Raw genomic sequence first — 21,522 nt, forward strand, 5'->3', positions numbered from 1 at the left:
CCCAGGAAGAGGAGAGGCTGGGGAGAGGTCCTGAGCTCAGCTATATGTTTAGATATAAGTTCTCAGTAGCCTGGGAAAGGCAGGTGGAGGTGGAGCTGGCCGTGAGCTCAGGAGACCTGAGGCTGCCATCTAGGGTGACATACAGCTGCAGGTGTGGGCATCAGCAGGTAACTGAAGCCACTATAAGTGATATATACCAGTGCCTCTCAAGCCTTCACACACTCAGAAGCATCTGGGTTCACTGAAACACAGATTGCTGGGACACCCAATCCTTAATACTATGTGGTTGTAACCAGTTCTTTTAAGATGCACAGCACAAGACCTGGACTCACTGCTGTCTGATGCCTGGTCTAAAGCCAAGCGGGAACTTCAGAATTTCCATTTGGTTTGGAATTGTGCCTTAGGAAGTGTCTGGCCCTGCCAAGCCCTGTACCATCACCTTGTTTGTTGCTTTATTATTGTTTGGTTTGTTTTTGTTTGTCTGTTTGAGACGGAGTCTTGCTCTGTCGCCCAGGCTGGAGGGCAGTGGCATGATCTCAGCTCACTGCAACCTCTGCCTCCCGGGTTCAAGCGATTCTCCTGCCTCAGCCTCCCAAGTAGCTGGGACTACAGGCATGCACCATCACGCCCAGCTAATTTTTCTATTTTTAGTAGAGATGGGGTTTCACCATGTTTTCTGGGCTTGTCCTGAACTCCTGACCCCAAGGGATCCACCTGCCTCTGCCTCCCAAAGTGCTGGGATTGCAGGTGTGAGCCACCACGCCTGGCCTCATTGCTTTATTTTTGCCTCCAAAAGATTTCATTTGACCAATCCCTGGCTTTGAAACACTTGAAGATTATGGGTTTAAACAATGGTTCTCAAAGCTCATTCCTGAGACCAGCCATGTTTGCATTGCTTGGGAACTTGCCAGACATGCAGTCTTGGGCCCCCTCCCAGATCTGCCAAATGAGAAGCTCTGGGGTGGGGACCAGCCAGCTGGGTTCTAACAAACCTGCAGCAGCCACACATGTGCTTGAGAGTCAGAAAAGCACTGCTCTAGAGGACGGGTGGCTTGTGGCCATGCCTCAGCCATTCTCCTGTTGGTGGAGTCTGCCTCCAGCACCAGCTTCCTTAAGGTGACCCTTCCCTCTTCAGCGTTCCCAACCCCTACCTTTCCTGCTGCCCCTCATCAGACTCCAGGTGCTACTTGCTCATTCCTCCATCCCCTGCTCTGGCATCTAGCAGTGGGTAGCGATGAGTTCATCAGGTGTGCCAATTTTTAGTGGTGGTGTAAGGGGAGTAATAAGGTCCCATCCCAGATTCACCTGCAAAAAAATAAAAATAAAAAAATAATGCACGCATTCTTAAGAACCTTAAAAAAGAGAAAGTACCACAAGGGTGGATGTACATGTGGGGATATTTTGTACAAAGATGGATGTAGATGTGGGGATAGTCCGTGGCCTTTGGACACCCTTCAGATGGCTAATGCACAGACCGCCATTGGTGGAGCCATCATAATAGCAGTCCTAATACTGATGATGACGAGGACAGCCACAGCATCTGACATCTGTGGGCTCCTCACTGCAAGCCTGTGGGCTCCACAACTATTATTCCATTTTACAGAGGAGGGAAAGCAGACTCGAGGAGCTTAGGTGACCCTGCTGCCATTCACACATCTGAGAACTGGGGGAGCAGGCTTTCCACTCCAGCCAGAGTTATCCCTGCCCTACACCAATGCCGTTCCCAGCTCTCTGCCCCCCAGACCCCGTGGGGTGTCTCTGAAGAGACAATGCTAGCAGGAAGACAGCTTATTTGGAAGACATTTTCTTTAGGCCAACCAAGTCTATGCACCTTACATTATCTGGGCACATCTGTGGAATGAGCATCCTCCAGGAGGATGCCTCCAGGATCGTGAGCATGGAGCCAGGAGTGGGAGGGGCAGGAGCGCTGTGCCCACAGGTGAACGATGGACCGTGAATGTCAAGTTCGAACTTCAGATGAGAAGGCGCTCCTCTCCTGGGGTGACAAAGTAGGGGAAATTCCTTCCTTCTGATCCATGAGAAGAGATAAAAGGACCCCACCCCCAGCACCATGTATACAGTAGGTGCTCAGGAAATACAAATTGAACCCACGACTGCTCATCCACCCAGGGCCACCGGGTCTGGATTACTGGTTTGGTTTTTCCGGGAGTCATATTTTCTAAGGACTCTGTTCTCTCTTACCATGAAAATGTACCTATTTTTAGCTTTGATTCGTGCAGGCTGCAGCATGAATCACCTAAAATGCCCCGCTAGAAAGAGCTGGGATTAGAGAGCAGGTAGTTGAATTGGACTCAGTGTCCCTGAATGAATGCAGGACCCTGAAGACCCTGGCATCTGGAAGGTGGAGGGCAGGAGGAATGCCCATGCCTTGTAGAGGGGGAGCTCTGGGCCTCCTGGGTATCTGACCCTCCTGTGTGTATTTAGTCCAGAAAAAGCAGGTTTTCACACAGTTCTTCAGTCTGATGAAATTCCACCTTCAAAAGGCCCTAAATCCAAAAGCTAAAATGCAATAAAAGAAAATAAGATGCAAGGCCACGAGAGTGATTTTTTAGTTTAATTGGGAGCCTTCCTGGCTCACTCCTCATTCTCCTTGCTCCAAATTTCCCCAGCTTCTCTGGCCAGGGTCCCAACCACACTATAAAACTACCAATGACACCACCCAGGGTGCCAGGGACAGCTCTGGGCCCTTTGCATGTGCTGCCTCCAAGGTGGGCACTGGCCTGGCCCCACTGCATAGATGGGGACATAGGCACAAAGAGACAAGTTGGCCTGCCCAGGGTTGTACAGGGAGCAGTGGCACAGCTAAGGATCTGAGCCAGAAAATCAATGCCACTTACTGGTCTTTCTCATTGGCACAGGCCCTTCCTTTCCTCATCACTCCCTGGCACCCACCTGGGAGGAGCTGTGATGGCCAATCTTATGTGTCAACTTAACTGGGCCACAGGGTGCCCAGATGTTTAGGCAGACATGATTCCAGGTGTTTCTGTGAGGTTGTTTTTGCATGAGATTTACATTTAAATCAACAGACAGAGTAAAGCAGATGGCCCTCCCTAATGTGAGGTGAGGGGGTTCCAATCAACTGAAAGCCCAGTAGAACAAAAAGGCTAAGGAAGAGGGTGCCTCTCCTACCTGACCGCCTTTATCTGAATGGCGACATTAGCTTTTCCTGGTTCTCCAATAACTTTCCATCTGTGGACTGTAATTGGGACATCAGGCCTGTGGATTTGGGCCTTGCCCGCCTCCACAATTGCGAGAGCCAATTCTCTAGAATAACTATCTTTCTGTGAATACAGATACACACTTTCTATTGGTTCTGTTTTTCCAGGGAACCCTCATCTAGGAGCTTTTCAATTCTATGCTTTTTGCAGTCCCAGGACACTTAGTGAAGCACCAAAGCCATGGTGGGGACAACAAAGGTCTTTTGAACCCAGAGGACCCCCTGCCCAGCGGACCCTCCGCCCTGAGAAGAGCGTGTCCTCCTCCCTGCCCTCCAGGAAGGGCTGTGGGGGGAAGTGCAGGCCCAGGAGGTGCGCAGGGTGGTGGGTGAGCGGGGTCAGGCCTGGAGGTCAGGAGCGATTGGGGGTCGGTGATGGACCGGTGGGAGCAGAGGGGATGTCAGCCTGCAGCCCCCAAGCAGAGGTCGGAATGCAGCCTCCCTGTCAGATGCTGCCCCTGACACTGGGGGCACCAGCAGAGATCGGGTGGGGGGCCAGGGGTGGCAGCCAACCCTAGTGTCCCAAGGCGGGCCCCAGGGCATAAAAGACTCACTGCAACATCTGTTTCTTATGACTTAGTCAGAAAACAACATATTAACTCAGAAAATAACAATGAAGTGCCTCTCTTGCCCAGGCTCTGTGATGGGCCCCAGGTGCAGGAAAGTGAGCAAAGCCAGGGCCTGCCCTCAAGGGAAGTCAGACACAGCATCGCCCCCAATATTAATATTAGCACCTTCCATGGTGCTCAGCACGCCACTCACTGTTCCTGGTATTATTCTAGCCCCACATACACTCACCCCCTTATCCACGGGAGAAAAGTTCCAAGACCCCCACTGGATGCCTGAAACTGAGGTAGTACCAAATCCTATAATACTGCTTTTTCCTAAATGTACATACCTAGGATAAAGTTCAATTTATAAATTATGCATAGAAAGACATTAACAACTAATAATCATAATAATAAAATAGAACAATTCTAACGATATACTATAATACAGTTATGTGAACGTGGCCTCTTTCTTTCTCAGAATATCTGATTATACTGCACTCCCCCTTCTTGCCATGAGTGAGATGGTAAAACGCAGGCATGATGAGACAAACAGAGGCAGTGGACAGAACCGGAGTCTAGCATGCTGCTCGGAACGGCAGCAATGAAAAACTTAGGATTGCTTATTTCTGAAAATTTCCATTTCATATTTTTGAACCACCACTGATGACTGCTAACTGACACTGTGGAAAATGAAGCCATGGACAAGAGAGGCTACTGTATCATATTAATTCATTTCATCTTCCCAGCAACCCCCTGGAGGAGGTACTATTACCCCATTTTATATATGAGGAAACTGAGGCACAGAAAGGTTAAGTGATTGGCCTAAGGTCCCACAGCTCTCAAGGGCCAGAGCTGGGGTGTGTACCCAAGTAGTCTGGCTCTAGTTAATGATAAAAAATTATAACACAATACTAAAGTGCAACCCTAAGGTGTGCAGCAGACACAGTGGATGAACAGATGGGGCATTCCGTGTGGATAGGCAGTTATGGACCGAACGTTTGTGCCCCCCAGAGTCTCATGTTGAAGTCTTAACCCCACAGTGTAATGGCTTTGTACTGGGAGGTGGGTCTTTGGGAGGTAATTGAGGCATGAGGGTGGAGCCCCCATAAATGACATTGGAGTCGTTATAAAAGTGACCCCCGAGAGCTCTCTCGCCCTCTTTCCACCATGTGAGGACACATGAGAAGCTGACAGAGGGCTGTCGCCAGAGCCTGACCATGTGGCCCCTGACCTGAGACTTCCAGCCTCCAGAACTGTGAGCATCAGCGTTTGTCTTGAAGCCTCTCAGTCTATGGTAATTTGTTATTGCAGCCCCAACTGACCAAGACACTAAGGGCTTCACCGAAGGGGAGAGGCCAGGCAGGGTCCTGAGGCAAGGGTAGGAGCTTGCCAGCAGGTGGTGGTGAGGCCACAGAGTCCTGATTCAAGGCAGAGGCAAGAACTTCATGTTGGAGAGCGAGCTCAAGGCCGGGAAGCTGAGGGGAAACTGGGAGAAGTCAGGAAGGCTGGGTTGTAGGAAGCTAGCCATGGCCACTTGGATCCAGAGGGCCCCTCTACAGAGGGGAGAAAGGACAAGAGTCACACCAAGGTACCACACAGCCACCTGACATGGCACACCTGGCCAGGCGGGGGCTGCAAGAGCCGCCCATCTGGGCAGGGAGCCGCCATTCAGGACTGATATTGTTCACAACAGAGCTTGTGGTGGTGATGAAAAGAGGGCTAACCTTGAGCTGGTTTTCTTTTCATTTTAAATTCTCTATAGACAATGCACCTCCTGCTTCCTGTGCTCAGGCCAGCCGCTCCCACCACCATTGGTTAAAAAATAATAAGGCCGGGCACAGTGGCTCATGCCTGTAATCCCAGCACTTTGGGAGGCCGAGGCAGGCGGATCACGAGGTCAGGAGATCAAGACCATCCTGGCTGACATGGTAAAACCCCGTCCCTAATAAAAATACAAAAAATTAGCCAGGTGAGGTGGTGGGCGCCTGTAGTCCCAGCTACGCGGGAGGCTGAGGCAGGAGAATGGCGTGAACCCCGGGGGGGTGGAGCCTGCAGTGAGCGGAGATCACGCCACTGCACTCCAGCCTGGGCGACAGCGAGATTCCGTTTCAAAAAAAAAAAAAAAATACAGGCGTGGTGGTGGGCACCTGTGGTCCCAGCTACTCGGGAGGCTGAGGCAGGAGAATGGCATGAACCCGGGAGGCGGAGCTTGCAGTGAGCCGAGATCGTGCCACTGCACTCCAGCCTGCGCGACAGAGCGAGACTCCATTTCAAAAAAAGAAGAAGAAGAATAACCTTTGGAACAGCTGGGTCATCCGGGCAGAGTGTTTGGTTTGCTCGCTGTTTTTTTGGGTGTTTGTTTTTTGTTCATTTCAGCCTGGATTCCTTAGTATATATAGGGTAACATTCCCTTAAGACAACTTAAATACAATGTCAGCCACACACGCAAGCCACATGGGTAAAAGAGTAGCCATATTTTTTAAAAGTGAAGAGAAACAAATGAAACCAATTTTAACATTACTTTATTTCACTTAATATATTAAATATCTAAAAATTAGCATTTCGACATGTAATCCATAGAAAAACTATTCATGAGCTATTTTCCTTTGTTTTGTCTTTGACATCTGGTGTGGGTTTTCAACTCGGCACCCACCTCCGTTTGACTCTCCACCCTTCCAGCGCCCAACAGCTGTGTGCAGCAAGCGGCCTGGGACAGGACAGCACAGCCCGGCGCCTCTAAAATGAGCCCAAATCAAGCTGTGGCCACTCAGACCACATCAGTCACTTTGAGTTTTTGATCTGCTTGTTTTCGTCATCCAATAGGACCTTCACTGAGTCCGCAGGCATGTGCCAATGAGCCCTAAATATTAAGAACACATTGACATGATTCCCAGGGTAGCAACATCTCCTTACTTGAAAAGCACAACCCAAACGCAGGCCTTGCAAAGGTGGAGTAGCCGATGCTGAGAGAAGAGCTGCTTCCTCCGCTTTCATCAGCGCCATAATCAAAAGGCATGAGAGGCTGCAGCTGAAGGGAGGGGAGGGATGTGGTCAAGACCAGGAGTGATCAGCTGGGACCTCTACACCCAGCGTTCAGTGCGGACATGGGTCTCTCTGCTTTCCTGTTCTCTTTAGCTCCACTGTTCATTTTTTAAAAAATTTTATTATTATTATACTTTACGTTTTAGAGTACATGTGCACTCTCAGCAAACTATCGCAAGGACAAAAAGCCAAACACTGTTCATTTTTAAAGCTGTGCTGCATCATGTCGGTAAAGGAACTGGTCCTAAGGTCAGCCCAGGGAAAAGCATGTTAATAGATCCTCCAGACCTCAGGTTCTAAAGAACTGAGCAGCATTTTCCTAAGATGCCTCATGAGCCACCTAAGCCACTGGGCAGGAAAGCCTGCCAAGTCTTCTTCAGGGCCAGAAGCAAGGTTTCACCACACGGGCCCCTCCACCCTGGCCCAGGGACTCACATTCTACGGAGCTGGAGCTCTCCCCTGGGCTGCAGCACCCATCTGGCGGCTGCTCCGGCTCAGAAGGAGACGAGCCTGGAGGGTCATCCATGGAAACTCCACACTGCCTCCTGGGCACTTGGTTCTTTCTTCTGACCCCCAAAACATACATACACAGGACTCTTCAGCTTTTGGAACAGCTATGATAATCCCTGCAAGGAGAGACCGGGTTACAGAAAGCACAAAAGTGGTCAATTTGCAAAGGTTCCCAAACCTTGGCAAGTTCTTCTAGTTCCTGACTTCAACCTGGGATGGAAGATGGCAACTTGACAGGACCCAGGGACGGATTTTTGAAATGAAATGTTGCATACTACAGAAAAGCCCTGTGAATATAATCCCACCTTTGGCCTCATTGTTGACTCTACCAAATCCTAACATGTTTATGGATTTGATTCATGTTTATTTTTAAGACGTGAACAATTATAGGTACTATGATATAATAAAGTATAATAAAAATAATAGGTTTGTGAGTGCTGGTGTATCCTTCTCCCAATGTCTGTGTGTGTACACACATGCACATACAGGCACATGCATTCATGTGCGTACACACACACACACACACACACAGACAGTGAGTAAGCCCTCAGATCCGGCGTCTAGCCTGGGAAACTCCTCATTCTGTACAGGCTGTAGAGACCACTGACCATGGAGCTTGTTTGAGGAACTAAAGACATGAAAAGGAATATAAGCCAGTGGGGTGCAGTGGCTCACACCTGTAATCCCAGCAGTTTGGGAGGCCAAGGTGAGTGGATTGCCTGAGCTCAGGAGTTTGAGACCAGCCTGGGCAACACGGTGAAACCTCATCTCTACTAAAATACAAAAAATTAGCTGAACATGGCGGCGGGCGCCTGTAATCCCAGCTATTCAGGAGGCTGAGACAGGAGAATCACTTGAACCCGGTAGGTGGAGGTTGCAGTGAGACAAGATTGCGCCACTGCGCTCCAGCCTGGGTGACAGAGCAAGACTCCATCTCAGAAAAAAAAAAAAAAGGAATCTAAGCCATTCACTTTATCCTTAAACTTGGCTACATGCTTTGTGCTGTTTGTCTGCTGTTCGTCAGTAAAAAAGTGAACATCACCTTAACCAAGCGTGTGTTCTTACTCACTCCAGTCCTCAAACACTGACCAACCTTCCACAGTGTCATATATATATATATATCTCCTGCAACTTGTGGTTAGGCCCAGCTTTATCGGTAATTAACATTGTGTAACTGTGCCTCAATTTACATGTCTATCCTCTTTCCAGTGAACATTTAGGTTCTTTCCTTTTCCTGAACTAAACAAAGCTACAATTATTAACATTGTTTACGGCCAGGCACACTGGCTCACACCTGTAATCCCAACACTTTGGGAGGCCAAGGTGGGCGGATCACTTGAGGTCAGGAGTTTGAGACCAGCCTGACCAACATGTGAACATGACCATGTCTCTATTGAAAATATAAAAATTAGCCAGGTGTGGTGGTGCACACCTGTAATCCCAGCTACTCGGGAGGCTGCGGCAGGAGAATTGCTTGAACCCGGGAGGCAGAGGTTGCAGTGAGCCATGATGGTGCCACTGCACTCCAGCCTGGGTAACAGAGCAAGATTTCATCTCAAAAAACAAACAAAAAACATTGTTTATCAGTGCTATTGTGAAACACTTTTGATTTCAGGTGATCTGATGTAATTGAAAGGTGTCTCACTGTGGTTTTTATTTGCCTTCTGATTCTAGCACAGCTGAGGATTTTTTTTTTTTTTGACAGGGTCTCACTCTGTCACCCAGGCTGGACTGCAGTGGTATGATGGTGGCTCACTGCAGCCTCAACCTTCTGGGCTTAGATGATCTTCCCACCTCAGCCTGCTGAGGAGCTGGGACTCCAGGCACATGCCACCACACCCGGCTAAGTTTTTATAGAGATGGGGTTTTGCCATGTTTCCCATGCCAGTCTCGAGCACCTGGGCCCAAGTTATCCTCTTGCCTTGGCCTCCCAAAGTGCTGGGATTACAGAGTTGAGCCACTGCACCCAGCCACAGCTTAGGATCCTTTCATAGGCCATTGATCATCCTGCTTTCTTCTATGAATTGCCTGTCATGCCCTTGGTATGGACAGCTTTTTAACGTAGGAGTGTCATGCCTGACATGGTAAAGGAAAGATCCAGTATCTTCCAATGGGAATGTCTTCCCAGCAGAATGACCCCAACAAAGGAGGCATTCGGTAAAGGCATGGATCACCCCAAGAGCCAGAGGATTTGTTCAGTCGGCACCTGAGCCTCCTCTTGCAGGTGTTCTAACAGAATGGGGCCAAATGTTGACTTCAGTTGCAGCGATCCCTCTGCACAGTCCCTTTTAGGAACCTAAAACCTTTGCAGGTGAAAATGACATGTTTTCAAAGTGAACACATGCATCACCAGGTTGCGCTGAGGGAAAACTATTTCTATTCGCTTTCTGTGGCAGCCAAGACAAATTACACAAAATGTTGACGTAAAAAACGAAAGTGTATTATCTCACAACTGTGGAAGCCAGAAGTCCAAAATCAAGGTACTGGCAGGGCCGTGCGCCCTCTAGAAACAGCGTGGATCAACGAGACAAAGTTAACAAGGATATCCAGGAATTGAACTCAGCTCTACATAAAGTGGACCTAATAGACATCTACAGAACTCTCCACCCCAAGTCAACAGAATATACATTTTTTTTCAGCACCACACCACACCTATTCCAAAATTGACCACATAGTTGGAAGTAAAGCTCTCCTCAGCAAATGTAAAAGAACAGAAATTATAACAAACTGTCTCTCAGACCACAGTGCAATCAAACTAGAACTCAGGATTAAGAAACTCAGTCAAAACCGCTCAACTACATGGAAACTGAACAACCTGCTCCTGAATGACTATTGGGTACATAATGAAATGAAGGCAGAAATAAAGATGTTCTTTGAAACCAACGAGAACAAAGACACAACATACCAGAATCTCTGGGACACGTTCAAAGCAGTGTGTAGAGGGAAATTTATAGCACTAAATGCCCACAAGAGAAAGCAGGAAAGATCCAAAATTGACACCCTAACATCACAATTAAAAGAACTAGAAAAGCAAGAGCAAACACATTCAAAAGCTAGCAGAAGGCTAGAAATAACTAAAATCAGAGCAGAACTGAAGGAAATAGAGACACAAAAAACCTTTCAAAAAATTAATGAATCCAGGAGCTGGTTTTTTGAAAAGATCAACAAAATTGATGGACCGCTAGCAAGACTAATAAAGAAGAAAAGAGAGAAGAATCAAATAGATGCAATAAAAAACGAAAAAGGGGATATCACCACCGATCCCACAGAAATACAATCTACCATCAGAGAATACTACAAACACCTCTATGCAAATAAACTAGAAAATCTAGAAGAAATGGAGAAATTCCTCGACAAGTACACCCTCCCAAGACTAAACCAGGAAGAAGTTGAATCTCTGAATAGACCAATAACAGGTTCTGAAATTGTGGCAATAATCAATAGCTTACCAACCAAAAAGAGTCCAGGACCTGATGGATTCACAGCTGAATTCTACCAGAGGTACAAGGAGGAACTGGTACCATTCCTTCTGAAACTATTCCAATCGATAGAAAAAGAGGGAATCCTCCCTAACACATTTTACGAAGCCAGCATCGTCCTGATACCAAAACCTGGCAGAGACATAACCAAAAAAGAGAATTTCAGACCAATATCCTTGATGAACATTGATGCAAAAATCCTCAATAAAATACTGGCAAACCGAATCCAGCAGCACATCAAAAAGCTTATCCACCATGATCAAGTGGGCTTCATCCCTGGGATGCAAGGCTGGTTCAACATATGCAAATCAATAAATGTAATCCAGCATATAAACAGAACCAAAGACAAAAACCACATGATTATCTCAATAGATGCAGAAAAGGCCTTTGACAAACTTCAACAACCCTTCATGCTAAAAACTCTCAATAAATTAGGTATTGATCGGACGTATCTCAAAATAATAAGAGCTATCTATGACAAACCCACAGCCAATATCATACTGAATGGGCAAAAACTGGAAGCATTCCCTCTGAAAACTGGCACAAGACAGGGATGCCCTCTCTCACCGCTCCTATTCAACATAGTGCTGGAAGTTCTGGCCAGAGCAATCAGGCAGGAGAAGGAAATAAAGGGTATTCAATTAGGAAAAGAGAAAGTCAAATTGTCCCTGTTTGCAGATGACATGATTGTATATCTAGAAAACCCCATCGTCTCAGCCCAAAATCTCCTTAAGCTGATTAGCAACTTCAGCAAAGTCTCAGGATACAAAATTAATGTACAAAAATCACAAGCATTCTTGTACACCAATAACAGACAAACAGAGAGCCAAATCATGAGTGAACTCCCATTCACAATTGCTTCACAGAGAATAAAATACCTAGGAATCCAACTTACAAGGGATGTGAAGGACCTCTTCAAGGAGAACTACAAACCACTGCTCAATGAAATAAAAGAAGATACAAACAAATGGAAGAACATTCCATGCTCATGGGTTGGAAGAATCAATATCGTGAAAATGGCCATACTGCCCAAGGTAATTTATAGATTCAATGCCATCCCCATCAAGCTACCAATGACTTTCTTCACAGAATTGGAAAAAACTACTTTAAAGTTCATATGGAACCAAAAAAGAGCCCGCATTGCCAAGTCAATCCTAAGCCAAAAGAACAAAGCTGGAGGCATCACGCTACCTGACTTTAAACTATACTACAAGGCTACAGTAACCAAAACAGCATGGTACTGGTACCACAACAGAGACGTAGATCAATGGAACAGAACAGAGCCCTCAGAAATGATGCCGCATAGCTACAACTATCTGATCTTTGACAAACCTGACAAAAACAAGAAATGGGGAAAGGATTCCCTATTTAATAAATGGTGCTGGGAAAACTGGCTAGCCATATGTAGAAAGCTGCAACTGGATCCCTTCCTTACACCTTTTACAAAAATTAATTCAAGATGGATTAAAGACTTATATGTTAGACCTAAAACCATTAAAATCCTACAAGAAAACCTAGGCAATACCATTCAGGACATAGGCGTGGGCAAGGACTTCATGCCTAAAACACCAAAAGCAATGGCAACAAAAGCCAAAATCGACAAATGGGATCTCATTAAACTAAAGAGCTTCTGCACAGCAAAAGAAACTATCATCAGAGTGAACAGGCAACCTACAGAATGGGAGAAAATTTTTGCAACCTACTCATCTGACAAAGGGCTAATATCCAGAATCTACAATGAACTCAAACAAATTTACAAGAAAAACACAAACAACCCCATCAAAAAGTGGGCAGAGGACATGAACAGACACTTCTCAAAAGAAGACATTTATGCAGCCAAAAAACACATGAAGAAATGCTCATCATCACTGGCCATCAGAGAAATGCAAATCAAAACCACAGTGAGATACCATCTCACACCAGTTAGAATGGCCATCATTAAAAAATCAGGAAACAACAGGTGCTGGAGAGGATGTGGAGAAATAGGAACACTTTGACACTGTTGGTGGGACTGTAAACTAGTTCAACCATTGTGGAAGTCAGTGTGGCGATTCCTCAGGGATCTCGAACTAGAAATACCATTTGACCCAGCCATCCCATTACTGGGTATATACCCAAAGGACTATAAATCATGCTGCTATAAAGACACATGCACACGTATGTTTATTGTGGCACTATTCACAATAGCAAAGAGTTGGAACCAACCCAAATGTCCAACAACGATAGACTGGATTAAGAAAATGTGGCACATATACACCATGGAATACTATGCAGCCATAAAAAAATGATGAGTTCGTGTCCTTTGTAGGGACATGGATGAAACCGGAAAATATCATTCTCAGTAAACTATCGCAAGGACAAAAATCCAAACACCGCATGTTCTCACTCATAGGTGGGAATTGAACAATGAGAACTCATGGACACAGGAAGGGGAACATCACACTCCGGGGACTGTTGTGGGGTTGCAGGAGGGGGGAGGGACAGCATTAGGAGATACACCTAATGCTAAATGACGAGTTAATGGGTGCAGGAAATCAACATGGCACATGGATACATATGTAACAAACCTGCACATTGTGCACATGTACCCTAAAACCCTAAAGTATAAAAAAAAAAAAAAAAAAAAGAAAAACTGGGCACTGGGTATATGAGAACTCTGTATTCTCTTCTCAATTTTCCTGTAAATCTAAATATGTTCTAAAATTTAAATGTTTATCTTAAAAGTACTCTGTATCTTAGAAAACAACTAAATAAATTTTTTTACCAATAAAAAAAAAAAAAAAAAAAGAAACAGCACGGGGAAGTTGCTCTTACCCCTTCCGGCTTCTGGTGGTTGTCGGCCTTCCTTGACTTGTGGCTGTGATGCTCCGATCTCTGCCTCCCTCTTCACAGGCCCTTCTCCTCTGTGTGTCTTGTATAAGACACTTGCCATTGTGAGATTTTTATGAAGGGAGTGTGTGTGTGTGTGTGTGTGTATGTGTGTGTGTGTGTGAGAGAGAGAGAGAGAAAGGCTGAAGGAGGGTGAAGGAAGGGCTGGTATTTTAAGCCATCCATGATCTTTTCACTGCTCTGCTGTGTGACCTGGGCCCGTTAGTTCACCTCTGTGAACCTCCTCTTCTCCACCCTATGAACTGGAGCCAATGACCACCAGCTCTCACAGTCAGGAGCATTGATGTGGGTGTGAAAACACCTGGCATGTGGTCATTACTCAACACATAACTTTGAAGTTTGCTCTTTTAAAGGGAAGATGATTACAGTCTGGAGGGAAGATAAGATTCAGTGCTTAAAATAATAGCGAACATTTCCATGTGTCCGAAGCTATTCCCAGCATATTACATGTATTCATTCACTTTATCCTCTTCATGACTCTATGAGACAGGCACTACGATCCTCCTCATTTTGCAGATGGGGAAACTGAGGCCCAAGGTCACAGAGCTGCTGCATGTTAGGCTGTCTCTTGGGAGAAGGAATGTGCTAAGGGAGGAGAAAGAAGCTCAGTGTGGACTTGAGGACTCAAAGAAAGAGAATTGCTCTGGTTGGAGAAATGCAGGAAGAAATTCAGGAAGGCTTCAGGACCTTGGTGACCATTGACATTCATGGAGGTGGGTGTGGAGTGAAAGCCTTTGAGGTCCCTGCCCATGGACAGAGGAGTCTGCTCTTCACAGCAGTTTCTACTGTCACACCTCCCTCATCTTCACTGGCCTTTCCAGAGCTTCAGGGAAGCAACCTTGACCCCTGACCCCCTCCAACAGGGAGGAGGTGATTCAGCCAGGCCAGATGTCAGAGCCCAAATGTCCTTTCCCAAGGATAATAATTGTGGTTATTGTCCAAACTCAGACACTTTGGTGGGGTGGGAGTTGTAACCATTAAGCCAGGATAAGAGGTGTCATCCGCGACTCTCTCAGCAAACCAGGTCAGAGAGTCACCTTGTCACTTTAGCAGCAGCTGCCTGAACCTATAGAACATAAACTGCAGCTCGACAGGCCCCTCCTGGACAGACAATGTGTTCAAGAGGAGTTTCGGGATAGTGGGGATCCCTGGTAAATGTGGCCCCAACCAAATAGAATTGGGTGACAAGAGAGCCTGGAGAAATCCTGGGCAGGGGCAGCAGGGAGAGGCAAAGGCACCCGCCTGCCCAGACATGCCTTCTTAACACACCCCGCACCTCCCTCTGTGTTTTAGAGATAACAAAAGGCCAAAGGCAAAGATCTGAGTGGATGCCTCAAAGAAGATATATAGGTGGCAAATCAGCAGATGAAAAGGTATTCCACATAATATGTCATCAGAGAAATGCAAATTAAAACAACAATGAGACACACCTACTGGATACTACACACCTATCAGAATGGCCCAAATCCAGGGCACAGATAGCAGCAAATGGTGGTGAGGACATGGAGCAATAGGAACTCTCATTCATTGCTGTTAGGAAGCAAAATGTGCAAACTCTGTGAAAAACAGCTTGGTGGTTTCCTTCAAAACTAAACATCCCCTTACCACACAATCCAGCAATCACACTCCTTGGTATTTGTGCAGATGAACCAAAAACTAATGTCTGCACAGAAACCTGGGCACACATGTTTATAGCAGCTGTGTTTATCATGGCCAAAACTTGGAAGTAACCAAGATGTCCTTCAGTAGGTGAAGAGATAAATAAAACTGGTACATCCTGGCCGGGCATGGTGGCTTATGCCTGTAATCCCAGCCCTTTGGGAGGCCGAGGTGGGCAAATCACTTGAGGTCAGTTTGAGAGGCCAAGGTGGGCGAATCACTTGAGGTCAGGAGTTTGAGACCAGCCTGGCCAGTACGGTGAAATCCCATCTCTACTAAAAAATACAAAAATTAGCCAGGCGTGTTGATGCGCACCTGTAATCCCAGCTACTCAGGAGGCTGAGGCAGGAGAATAGCTTGATCCCGGAAGGTGGTGGCTGCAGTGAGCTGAGATCCCACCACTGCACTCCAGCCTGGGCGACAGACTGAGACTGCATCTCAAAATAAATAAATAAATATATATATATATATATATATCCAGACAATGGAATATTATTCAGCACTAAAAACAACTGAGGTACCAAGCTATGAAGTGAAATGGAGGAAACGTAAATGCTTCCAATTATGTGGCATTATGGGAAGGACAAAACAATGCAGACAGTAAAAAGATCAGTGGTTGCCTGGGATTGGAGGAAAGGACAGATGAACAGGAGGAGCATGGGGGATTTTAGGGCAGGCAAGCTATTCTGTTAAAATGGTGGACACATGTCATTACATGCTCTCCACACCCATAGAATGTACAACACCAAGAATGAACCCTAATGCTAACACTGGGCTTTGGGCGATGATGATGTGCCCATGGGGGTTCATCAGTTGTCACAAATGGATAACCGATGGGGGATGTAAGTAGTTGGGGAGGCTGTGCATGTGCTCAGGCAGGAGGGACATGGGAAACCTCTGTACTTGATTCTCAATTTCTCTGGAAACTAACACTTCTCTAAAAAAAAAAACTATTTTTTGAAACTACCATCTTAAACAAAAAGAGGAGGCCCCAGGTAAAAGACCTCAACCCATAACTTTCCACTGAGAAGGGACTTTCTCACTGGTGGAAGGAGGACACACCGGGTCATTATTTGAGTAATCCAGGCAGGAGACCTTGCCTGGATTGAGTAATCCAGGTGTCTGCTTCAGCCATGAGACAGCCTCAGGTGAAAATAGCTTTGCGGTTGTTTTTCTTCTTTTCACCCGATGGGTCTTTGGGGGTTTGTGGCATGCCCCATGTAACAATGAACTCTCAGTTCCCCTTTCTCATTCTCCCCAGGGAGCCGAGGTGCCCTGCAGGGAGAGTGGCCACCTGCACCAGGTGTGAGAGGAGCTGCACCTGGACCCAGGTCCTGCATCCTCGTCCTGCCTCTGCATCCAGCATCCCTGCAGGAAGCCCTGCCTGCAGAAGGGCCGAAAAGTAGCCTTGCTGTGAAAGTGCTTGTGTGTTCCTGAGGGGAGAAGCAAGTCACAGTCAGGGCACTGGTTCCTGTCATCCGGTGCAACACAAAGCAGGCCCCAGGACATGGGGTGCAGACGGGAGCACAGAGAGGGTGGGTGCTACTGGGGTGCACAGGCAGCTTGAGGAGGATGGAGATGGCAAACTTCCCTTCATCATTCCAGGGCTACATTTAGGGCTGGAGGACCAGCAGGTCCCCAAAGCCTCCAATGCTTCTGGAGGCCAGTAGCGAGCAGTGTCCAGGGACCCCACAGCCACCACTGAGGCCCACCTGTTCATCCCTCAGCTGGGTGTCCACTGGCGGCCACACTTCAGGTCTCCCGGACGCGGAGTTTGGGCTTCTCTCCCGAGCAGAAGTTATCCAAGTGCCCTCGGCATCCCACGGATTTGTTTTGTCTATGAGGGAAGAATTAAGGAGTGTTAGTATGATATCAGAAAATTGCTAATTATGGTGAAGAGCTAACATGGCGATCTGGAAACTTGTGGAGCTCTAGTTAGTGATGACAGAAGAGGAAAATATTTGACTATTTTGTGCTGCACCCAGGTTCTCAGGAGGCGGCAAGAGACGAGACTTGACGCTGTGCCATGCTCAGAGCCCCTGGTCCTAGAGACGCTGCTTTTCCCACGGGAGTTCAGAGCAGAGGCAGTCAGCTGGGAAGCTCAGGATGGAGTGAAGAGCAGAGGCAGCTAGTGAAGAGCAGAGGCAGTCAGCTGGGAAGCTCAGGATGGAGTGAAGAGCAGAGGCAGCTACTGAAGAGCAGAGGCAGTCAGCTGGGAAGTTCAGGATGGAGTGAGGAAGGAGAGCAACTTGGGGTGCTTGGGTTGCAGAGATCTAACGCCCCAAGAGAGACTGGCTGTGGCCTGTGCCCACCCCAAACTCACACACACTGTTGTGCTCACACACATGTACACACTCACACACATTTCAACACTCACACGCCCAAGCTCACACACCACACTCACATGCCTTAGTCACACACGCATACACACATTAACACACATACACACTCCCATTTGCACATCCACACACACACAGTTATGCACCACAGACACAAACTCCCAAGTTCACACACCACTATCACACACATATCTTCACACACACACAATCACTCACATACACACTCTCACACATGGACACACCGACACACTCTCCATTACGCACCTGCCCTTTCTCACACACATGCACAAACACACACTTCAAGCCGAATTAGAGCTCTTTTTTTGGTCCCACAAAGAAAACAGTAACCTCAGCATCTTGGTCTCAACGAGAACTGGGTACGTGATCCCATCCAACCACAAGGGGGAAAATGAGGAAATGGGTCCTCCATGTCCTCAGACACTGGAGAACAAAAGTATACGCCAGCTTTAATGGGCACCACACAGGAACAGGAGGGATTGAAACAGAAAAGGGGTTCCTCCTGATGTGTGGCATTGACAGAGCCCAGTTCTGCCTCATGCCAAGCACCACCTTGCCCCTTGATGATGGAAAATGGTTGCATGTCTTGTTTCCTGGCCCCCATCTCTGTCTTGGTACAGAGTAAAGACTTGAGCCTCCCTTCTAAAGACATGAGTCCCGCTGAGCTGACCCACCAGCTGACAGATGAAGCCATGCCATCCGCTGACCAAGTTCCCCAAGACTCCTTGAGACTCAATTTCTGAAGAGGGTCTGCTGGGAATTTCCTGTCTCCATGCTCTGCCCAGCTGTTGGGACACCCGTAGCCTCTGTGGAGCCTCTTGGCCTGACAGCAGGGCTGGATGACTGGCCACCTCTTGACTGTGCCAGCACCTCTACTGCCATGTTCTGCCTGGGGGACTGGATTTCCTTCTGGCCCTGGCAGGGGGGACTACCCCTAGGGTCTGTCCCACCCCAGAGCTGGAGTCCTCCCAGTCTACGAGGGTCAGCCCATGTGATCAGCAGGCTGCTAAAACATGAAGGCCTTTCATTTAGAGAGCTCAATGAACAGAGAAATGAGCATCAAGGCTGAGATGAGGGAGCCACACTGGGATACAGCCTAAATTAGTTTTGATCCCCCTGCAAATCCTTCCTTGTTCCTTCTCTCAGTTAACAGAAAACCCAATAGCAGTTCAGTTCAATTCAGAAGCTGAACACTGAGCCAGGCACTGTATAAACACCTGGGACCAGCAGTGAGTAAAAGACTAAAAAACATGGCCTTTGCCCTGTGGGATTTGTAGTCTATGGGGAAGATGGATATTAAGCAAGTGTGAAAGTATGAAAAACCTATGTGTGTGTGGGTGGGTGTATTAGAGCTCTATAGAAGCACATACAAAATGGAGAAATTATCCTAGTCTAGTGGCTCAGGAAAAAGACTCTTAGGAAAATGGCATTTAATATGAAACTCAAAGTACGTTAACAGTGTTTGGCCAGAGAAACAGGGTGTGTGGCTTAAAGATGGTCACAAGATTAAAGACACACATTAAAGGTCACACATTCTTTGCTCCTCCATTCTCTGAAAGAGTCAAATTCTTAGTCCTCTTCCCCTGGATTCTGGGCTGGCCCTAGCCTTTGCCTGTAGAATGAGGTAAAAGTGACTTTCTGGGTCTTCTGAGGCTGAGTCATGAGAAGCCTTGAGCTTCTGCCCAGACCTTTCAGAAAACATGCCCAGGTGAAACCAGAGGCTGTGTAAGGAGTACAGCTATCTGAGACCACCATGCTGTGAGGAAGCCCAAGCTAGCCTTGTGGAAAGGCAGCATGGAGAGAGGAATACCCAACTGGACCCCTGTTGTTCCTGCCACCCCAGCAGAGCCCAGGCAAGTGAGTAAGGAAGGCTTTGATGGTTCCAACCCCAGCCACCCTCTGACTATAACTGCGGGAGAAACCCTGATTGGGAACCACCTATATAAGCCCAGTCAACCAACAGAATTGTGATAAATAATACTAAGTTATGCTTTAAACCACTGAGTTTTAGAATAATTTGTTCTACCGCTATAGATAACTGAATAAAGGAGTGGAAAAGAATTCCAAGTGGAGGAACAACATGTGCAAAGGCCAAGACTGCACCCTCAGACCTCCTTCAGAGAATACGGCTTTTAAACAATCTTAGAACCAGCTCCTCAGGACCAGCTGCAGTACCTCACCCTCGGGCATAGGACAGACAGACAGATTTTTTTTTTTTTTTTTTTTTTGAGATGGAGTCTTGCTCTGTCACCCAAGGTGGAGTGCAGTGATGTGATCTTGGCTCACTGCAACCTCCACCTCCCAGGTTCAAGCAATTCCTCTGTCTCAGCCTCCCAAGTCGCTGGGACTACTGGTGCATGCCACCATGCCTGGCTAATTTTTTTTTTTTTTTTGTATTTTTAGTAGAGACAGGGTTTCACCCTTCCTAAAATGTGAAGGTGTTTCTTTTAGAGAGGTCAAGGAAGGATAGGACCAGAGAAATGACCAGCAAGGCTGTGATGAGGGAGCCACTCTGGGATACAACCTAAATTAGTTTTGATCCCCCTGCAAATCCTTCCTTGTTCCTTCCCTCAGTTAACTGAAAATCCAATAGCAATTCAGTTCAAGCTAGACTCATGGAAAGGCAGCATGGAGAGAGGGATACCCAACAAGTTCCCTGCTGTTCCTGCCACCCCAGCAGAACCCAGGCAAGTGAGTAAGGAAGCCTTTGATGGTTCCAGCCCCAGCCACTCTCTGACTGTAACTGTGTGAGAAGCCCTGAGTGGAAACTACCTTTATCCAGTTATCTGTAGTGGTATAACAAATCATTTTAAAACTCAGTGGTTTAAAGCAATAATTTATTATTATTTCTCATAATTCTGTTGGTTGACTGGGCTTATATAGGTGGTTCCCACTCAGGGCTTCTTACACAGTTACAGTCAGATGTCGGCCAGGCTGTTCTCGAACTCCTGACCTCAAATGATCTGGCTGCCTCGGCCTCCCAATGTGGTGGGATTACAGGCATGAGCCACCGTGTCCGGCCCAGAGATAGACTTTTAATCCATCCACAGATGAACCGGGGAGAGGAGTGATTCATCAACGTTTTGAAACTGTATTTAAGTTAGTTCGGAGATGGGTGCATTAAATTTCTCCTGGGGACAGGACCTATCATATTTAGAAAGCACCTGAGAACACTTTAGGAACCAGGGATTCACAATCGTGTTTTCTGAGCCAGCCATGATTATGCTGGGGAACTAACAACACATGCACCTAGCTGGATACAATGTAGATTCCTCAAAAGAAGAACCAAGGGAGGTCATAAGATTTGAGTTAAGAAATAGAGACTTCCTACTTACTCTGTGCTGATTTAGTTCATAAAAATAAGCATTTCCTCCTTGAGGTCTAAGAATGTGTGGGGCTGGGAAACATTTGGTAAGACTATGAAGAAAAGAACTGAAAACAAAAGTTCAGAAAGAGTTGACAGAGCACAGAGCCTGCTGGGCTCTCCTTGCATCCAGGTGGTCCCTGGGCCCTCGCGGGTGAAGGGCCCTGGCCCCGCTGGAGCCTGTCCAGGGCTGAAGGTGTCAGGTTGGGGTCTCTCAGGCCTCCTCAGAGCAGATGAATGAGGGTGGGGACAGAGGGCAGGGCAGACCCTGTCCAGATAAGAATGTTCTGTCCCTGGGGCACCCACGCCTGCATCTCTCTGCATGTTTAGACCGCCTCTGCCTCCAGGTGGCACTCTGAGGCCACATCCTGCTTCTCATGCTTTGAAACAGCCAGGCCACCCCCTCTGGCCTTCAGCCAGTGTCTTCCAGAGAGCC

General features: G+C 47.2%; 1 long non-coding RNA gene across 2 annotated transcripts; it reads right to left on the reverse strand.

Annotated features, from left to right (window-relative positions):
* Window positions 1-6,286: 6,286 nt before the first annotated feature.
* LOC134732448 (uncharacterized) lies at window positions 6,287-13,923 on the reverse strand. Of its 2 annotated transcripts, none has more exons than XR_010115624.1 (3): window positions 13,632-13,923; window positions 7,264-7,454; window positions 6,287-6,646 (listed from the first exon to the last, which is right to left on the reverse strand). It is a non-coding gene; the product is annotated as an uncharacterized lncRNA (long non-coding RNA). The 2 variants fall into 2 exon arrangements; XR_010115623.1 differs by having other exon boundaries at window positions 6,287-6,814; window positions 13,632-13,917.
* Between the last annotated feature and the right edge of the window lie 7,599 nt (window positions 13,924-21,522).

This window comes from Symphalangus syndactylus, chromosome 14 (assembly GCF_028878055.3).
Source record: "Symphalangus syndactylus isolate Jambi chromosome 14, NHGRI_mSymSyn1-v2.1_pri, whole genome shotgun sequence".
NCBI lineage: Eukaryota > Metazoa > Chordata > Mammalia > Primates > Hylobatidae > Symphalangus > Symphalangus syndactylus.